The sequence below is a fragment of the Papio anubis genome, chromosome 14, assembly GCF_008728515.1.
Source record: "Papio anubis isolate 15944 chromosome 14, Panubis1.0, whole genome shotgun sequence".
In the NCBI taxonomy this organism is placed as follows: domain Eukaryota; kingdom Metazoa; phylum Chordata; class Mammalia; order Primates; family Cercopithecidae; genus Papio; species Papio anubis.
In genome coordinates this window covers 68632258-68639153 of record NC_044989.1, presented here as the reverse complement: position 1 = coordinate 68639153, position 6896 = coordinate 68632258, and positions in this window count along the sequence as shown.

The following is a 6896-nucleotide window of genomic DNA, read 5'->3' as shown; positions in this document are numbered from 1 at the left end:
TATATTATTTAGATTTATTTTTAAAATATATGTTCACATGTACATTTTGAATAAGAATGCCTAATTCACTCTGACATTGATCCATGTGATTCAGGTTGGAAATTCAGTTCTGTAGCCAGAAGACTAAAATAATATCCTGAAATAAAATGGTTGCGGTTGCTGAGCCCAAGAAATTAAGAGGCTCTTCTGTGTTCCTCTTAGAGGCTGCAATTGGACCTTGCCTGGTTTTGCCCTGCTAGGTTTCAAAAGGTCTGTTGGAAAAAATAGAAGCATAGACCTTTAGAAGTGGAAGGGATGAAGCTTAGCCTTCATCTCTTCCAAGTTTCTCAGTTTAGAGATGAGAAAAACGCATCCCAGAGAGGAACTGTGATTTTTAGAAAATTTTTTTGGGCTGGGCATGGTGGCTCATGCCTGTAATCCCAGGACTTTGGGAGGCTGAGGTGGGCCGATCATCTGAGGTCAGGAGTTCGAGACCGGTCTGGGCAACATGGTGAAACACATGGTGAAACCCTGTCTGTACAAAAAAATACAAAAATTAGCTGGGCATGGTGACACGCACTGTAATTCCAACTACTTGGGAGGCTAAGGCATGAGAATCACTTGAGCCTGGGAAGCGGAGGTTGCAGTGAGCCAAGATTATGCCACTGCACTCTAGCCTGGGCAACAGAGTGAGACTCTGTCTCAAAAACAAAAGAAAAATTTTTTGTTAGAGTGGAGGTCTGGCTCTGTTGCCCAGGCTAAAGTGCAGTGGCACAATCGTGGCTCACTGCAGCCTCAAACTTCTGGGCTCAAGAGATCCTCCAGCCTCAGCCTCTAGAGTCACTGGGATTATAGGCATGAGCCACTGCACTGGACTTTTTGCTCACTTTAAAAAGCCATTTTTAATTCAAGTTCACATTAACAATATTTATATTCGGTCGGCTCACGCCTGTAATCCCAGCACTTTGGAAGGTCAAGGTGGGCAGATCATGAGGTCAGGAGATTGAGACCATCCTGGCTAACACAGTGAAACCCCGTCGCTACTAAAAACAACAAAAAAAATTAGCCTGGCGTGCTGGTGGACGCCTGTGGTCCCAGCTAATCGGGAGGCCAAGGCAGGAGAATGGCGTGAACCCGGGAGACGGAGCTTGCAGTGAACCGAGATCGCGCCACTGTACTCCAGCCTGGGCGACAGAGCGAGACTCTGTCTCAAAAAAAAAAAAAAAAAAAATTATATCCTACCAATGGACTGGGACCCCAAAATGTGCTGTGATTGCTCTATCCACATGGTGGAGAAATTGGGGCAAAGTTTTAGTTTGTTCCCCTGAAAGGACTAAGAAAATGCAGAGCAAAATACAGAAAACTTAAAGACCTGAATTTGATTCACCAACCTCTGTATTAATAAAATACATTATCTGATTTTAAGAATGCATTGATTACTTCCTTTCGTAAGAACTCTCTTATTTTTAAGAGACCAGATCTCATTCTGTTGCCCATGTTCAAGTGCAGTGGCTATTCACATGTACCATCATGGCGCACTGCAGCCTTGAACTCCTGGGCTCAAGCATTCTTTCTGCCTTAGCCTCACAGTTAACTGAGACTACACATCTGCACCACTGCACCCACCTCGGGACCCCCTTTCTCATCTTACAAGTCTGATAAACCAATGAGTGATCTTAATTCAAACACATTTGAAAAAGCCAAAGAGGAGAAATCAGATTCAAAGAATGATTGTTAAAATACCAAAACAGGATTTAATGATGTTTAGGACTGATCTTCACCCAGCCTCTGTGAGCATTTCTGAGGGATTTGTCCTTCAAGTAAACATCCTATATTAACTGATGTTTGATACATTTTAGGATGATGACAAAAGCTAACTGCATTGAATTCAGTTTTAAACATCACTCCTCCTTAATTACAGGCCTGCCATCCTCCAACTGTGTTACTGTGAGAAGGACATCTATATGATGTTCTACTCAATCCATATATAGAAGCCACAACACCACAAGCACAAAGTGTTTCTTTTGAAAACTGTAAGCGACTTAAAATATATACACTTGATAATTTTGAACTATACAAATCAAAAGAGATATATTCTTAGGATATCAAAGTCTGGTGTTCCAAATTCAGAGGCCCATTTTTTTATTCGTATAAATTTGGGGATACAAGTGTAGTTTTGATACATAGATAAATTACATAGTAATGAAGTCTGGGATTTTAGTGTAACCATCATCCAAATAGTGTATGTTGTACCCATTAAGTAATTTCTCATCCCTCACTTTCTTCCCAATCCTCCTGTCCTCCCGTCTCCAGTGTCTGTTCTTCTAAACTCTATGTCAATGTGTACATAGTTTTTAGCTCTCACAAATGAGAATATGTGGTATTTGACTCTCAGAGTTATTTCATTTAAGATAATGGCCTCCAGTTCCATCCATGTTGCTGCAAAAGACATGATTTCATTCTTTTTTATGGCTAAGTATATATGGTACAGATATACACCACATTTTCTTTATCCAATCATCCACTGATGGAAACTTAGGTTGATTCTGTATCTTTGCAACTGTGAATAGTGCCATAGATACCTACAAGTGCAGGTATCTTTTTGATATAATGATTTCCTTTCATTTGGGTATATACCCAGTAGTGGGATTGCTGGATCAAATGATAGTTTTATTTTTAGTTTTCTGAGAAATCTCCACACTGTTTTTCATAGAGATTGTACTAATTTACATTCCCACCAACAGTGTATAAGTGTTCCCTTTTCTTGCCAACATCTGTTTTTTTAAAATAGCCATTCTGACTGATGTAAGATAATATCTCATTGTGATTTTAATTTGCATTTCTCTGATGATTAGTGATGCTGACCATTTATATGTCTCTTTTTGAAAAATGTCTGCTTCTGTCTTTTGCCCACTTTTTAATGAGGTTACTTGGTTTTTGTTGTTGTTGAGTTGTCTGAGTTCCTTGTAGATTCTGGATATTAGTCCCTTGTCTGGTGCATGGTTTGCAAGTATTTTCTACCATTGTTCAGGATGCCTGTTCACTCTGTTACTTATTTTGCAGTGCAAAAGTTTTTAGTTTAATCAAGTCCCATTTGTCTATTTTTGGTTTTGTAGCAATTGCTTTTGAGGTCTTAGTCATGAATTCTTTGCCAAGGCCAATGTTGCGAAAAGTTTTTGGTTAGGTTTACCTCTAGTATTTTTATATTTTCAGGTCTTATATTTAAATATTTAATCCATCTTAATTTTTATATATGGTGAGAGATAGGGTTCCACTTTCATTCTTCTACATATGGCAGTCCACATTTTCCCAGCACCATTTATTGAATAGCATGTCTCTTCCCCAATGTATGCTTTTGCCAATCCTGTCAAAGACCAGTTGGCTGTAGGTAAGTGGCTTTATTTCCAAATTCTCTATACTGTTGCATTGATCTATGTGTCTATTTTTAAACTAGTACCATCCTGTTTTGGTTACTCTTGCCTTGTAATATAATTTGAAGTCCATTAATGTGATGGCTCCAGCTTTGTTCTTTGTGCTCAGGATTACTTTGGCTATTTGGGATCTTTTTTGGTTAATATTAATATTAGAATTGTTTTTTCTAATTTTGTGAAACAATGAAGTTGGTATTTTGATAGGAATTGCATTGAATCTGTAGATTGCCCTGCTTTAGAAAATATGGCCATTTTAACAATATTGATTCTTCCAATCCATGAGCATGGGATGTTTCCATTTATTTGTGTCATTTACAATTTCTTTCATCAATGTTTTATAATTTTCCTTGTGGAGATCTTTCACCTTCTTGGTTAAATACATTCCTAGGAATCTTGTGCGGGGTTTTTTGTTTTGTTTTGTTTTTTGTAGCTATCCTAAATGGAATTGACTTCTTGATTTGGTTCTTAGCTTGGTTGTTATTGGTGTATAAAAATGCAACTGGGCCGGGCGCGGTGGCTCACGCCTGTAATCCCAGCACTTTGGGAGGCCAAGGTGGGCAGATCATGAGGTCAGGAGATCGAGACCATCTTGGCTAACATGGTGAAAACCCATCTCTACCAAAAATACAAAAAATTAGCTGGGCGTGGTGGCGGGCGCCTGTAGTCCCAGCTGAGGCAGGAGAATGGCGTGAACCTGGGAGGCGGAGCTTGCAGTGAGCCGAGATCTCACCACTGCACTCCAGCTGGGGTGACAGAGCGAGACTCGGTCTCAAAAAAAAAAAAGCAACTGATTTGTAAACACTGATCTTGTATCTTGAAATGTTACTAAATCACTTATTAAATCTAGGAGTCTTTGGAGGAGTCTTTAAAGTTTTCTAGGTATAAGATCATATTGCTAGCAAATAATTTGACTTCCTCTTTTAAAATTTGGATGCCTTTTATTTTTTCTCTTGTCTGATTGATCTGGCTAGGACGTCACATGTATGTTGTTTTTTAAAAAAATTATGTCACATTTAAGGATAATTATTTATATTGTTATTGTAAATAAATGAAAGCTTGCCATGCTAAGATTTTGATAATCAAGTTTAGTCTGTTTTTATTTAGGAACAAATTGTTTACCTCAATTTAAAAAGTTCCCTTACCATTATAAATTAAGAACAACTTCAAAATGTGGATAGCATCTCAAGTACAGAACCAACCTGATAAAAAGTTCCAAATATGAAATCTAAGTTTTAAATGAAATTTGTGTCTAAAACCAATGTATCACCATAGTACAACTTATTATCATCTAGCTTTTAAAGAAAGACTTTCAAAAAAATTAAAATGGACTTTTTGAATAGTTACCAGTTAAGGATAATGTAGTTTTGAGGAAGAAGGTATTTCTTTTAGCTTTCTGTATTGGAAAGTGTGAAATACAAATGATAATGTTCAATAGAAAGTAATGAAATGTTTTCACATTTCAAAAATCACTGAGATCTCTGGCTTTATTCAATAATGACCTTATTAATAATAAATAGTAAGTAAATCATTCCTTTAAAAATAAAGGCTTTAACCTATAACATGACCTCACCCACATCCCAAATGCTCTAGTAGCCTTTCCAGATAAGAGAAGTCTGTACAAAGGCCATAAAACAAAACAAAACAAAACAAAACCTCTCCCTATTCTATGTTTTCTTATAATATGTTTCCTTTTTTAGGCTGTTTCATTTATGAGCTGCTTATTGCCTCTTTTGATCTCTATAATGGGCTTTATGGATTTTATTAAAAGAGTAACAGTTAAACTTGTGAAACTGGAGATATGAGTAATAAAAATGGATTTTTAAAACCTTTTTCTGCTCAGACTTGAGACTGAGTCTGGGCTCTGTCAGCCAGGTTGGAGTGCAGTGGCCGGGTCTCAGCTCACTGCAAGCCCTGCCTCCCGGTTTACGCATTCTCCTGCCTCAGCCTCCGAGTAGCTGGGACCACAGCTCGCCACTCCTACCGGGCTAGTTTTGTATTTTTAGTAGAGACGGGGTTTCACCCTCGTTAGCTTGTGATGGTCTCATCTCCTGACCTTGCAGGATCACCTGCCTCAGCCTCCCAAAGTGCTGGGATTACATTTCATTTCACTACCTTATTCTCAGATTTTCATTTTAATTACTTCTCAGATTTTTATTTCAACGTCATATTTCATATATACAACCAACAACTTTGAAATAACAAAACAGTATTTGGCAGGATTACATGTTCAAGGAATGGAACCAAAGCAAGATTGTGGTTTAAACACAGGCACTTTGGGAGGCCGAGGCGGGCGGATCACGAGGTCAGGAGATCGAGACCATCCTGGCTAACATGGTGAAACCCCGTCTCTACTAAAAATACAAAAAACTAGCCGGGCGTGGTGGCGGGCGCCTGTAGTCCCAGCTACTCGGAGGCTGAGGCAGGAGAATGGCCTGAACCTGGGAGGTGGAGCTTGCAGTGAGCCGAGATCTCGCCACTGCACTCCAGCCTGGGTGACACAGCGCGAAACTCCGTCTCAAAAAAAACAAAAAAACAAAAAAACAAAAAAAAACGACAGTTTAAAAGACCATTTTCTTACTCCACATATCTGCTTCCCATATATCTTGGAAATACACTTATTTATTTATTGTATAAGCAATATTGTAATTCTTAAAAAATTTACTATTGCATAATATCATCTAATGAGCAGAAACTTGTTTGGAAACAATAGAGAAGATTGTATTTCTGCCATTTCTACATAATAGCCCAAAATGTTCTAAATGAGAAAATATTGGTGAATTTGTGGTCATGAATGTCTTAAAATGTCTCCATGATTTGACTGTTTTGACAAAGTCAAAGAAATTGGACCATTATTTCTTTTCTCAAGGCAACTTCTGGGCTTACTGGATGACAGACAAATTGCCCAAGTCATTGGTAGCTTTAGTATGACCTTCTGGTACTGTTCTTTACGGAGGGAATTGGCTTTTATTTACACATGGTTCTTAGGCTTAGGTTCAGGTACCTTGAACCACTGTTACCAGAGCTCTCCAAAACTTAATGCGTTACGTGAACACAAGATTTGATGAGAGAAACAGTCACAAAACAGCATGATCCTATTTTATTTTAAAAAGAAAATGAAATATATAATGAAATGTATAATGCGTGTGTATGCACACCCGCACCCCCCGCCCCCCGCCGCCCCATAGTTATGCACCAAATGGCAGTATAACATAGTGGTGAAAAGGTTGGGTTTTGGAGTCACACAGATCTAGGTTAAACTTCCAGCCCCAGCACTTAATCTCCACTCTTCTTAGACTCAGTCAACTGAGAAGACTTAAAAATAGTACATGGTAGAGGCTTCAAAGTGCTTAAAATTGTGTCTTTATAAACTATGAATACTTATTCCCACGCTCTTCCAGCCATACCTGTGATTCTTCGTTCCACGCTAACCAGCCAGGCTCAGATCTCTCAATGCTTCTCCACCAATATTGGGTCCTGGAGTATGCT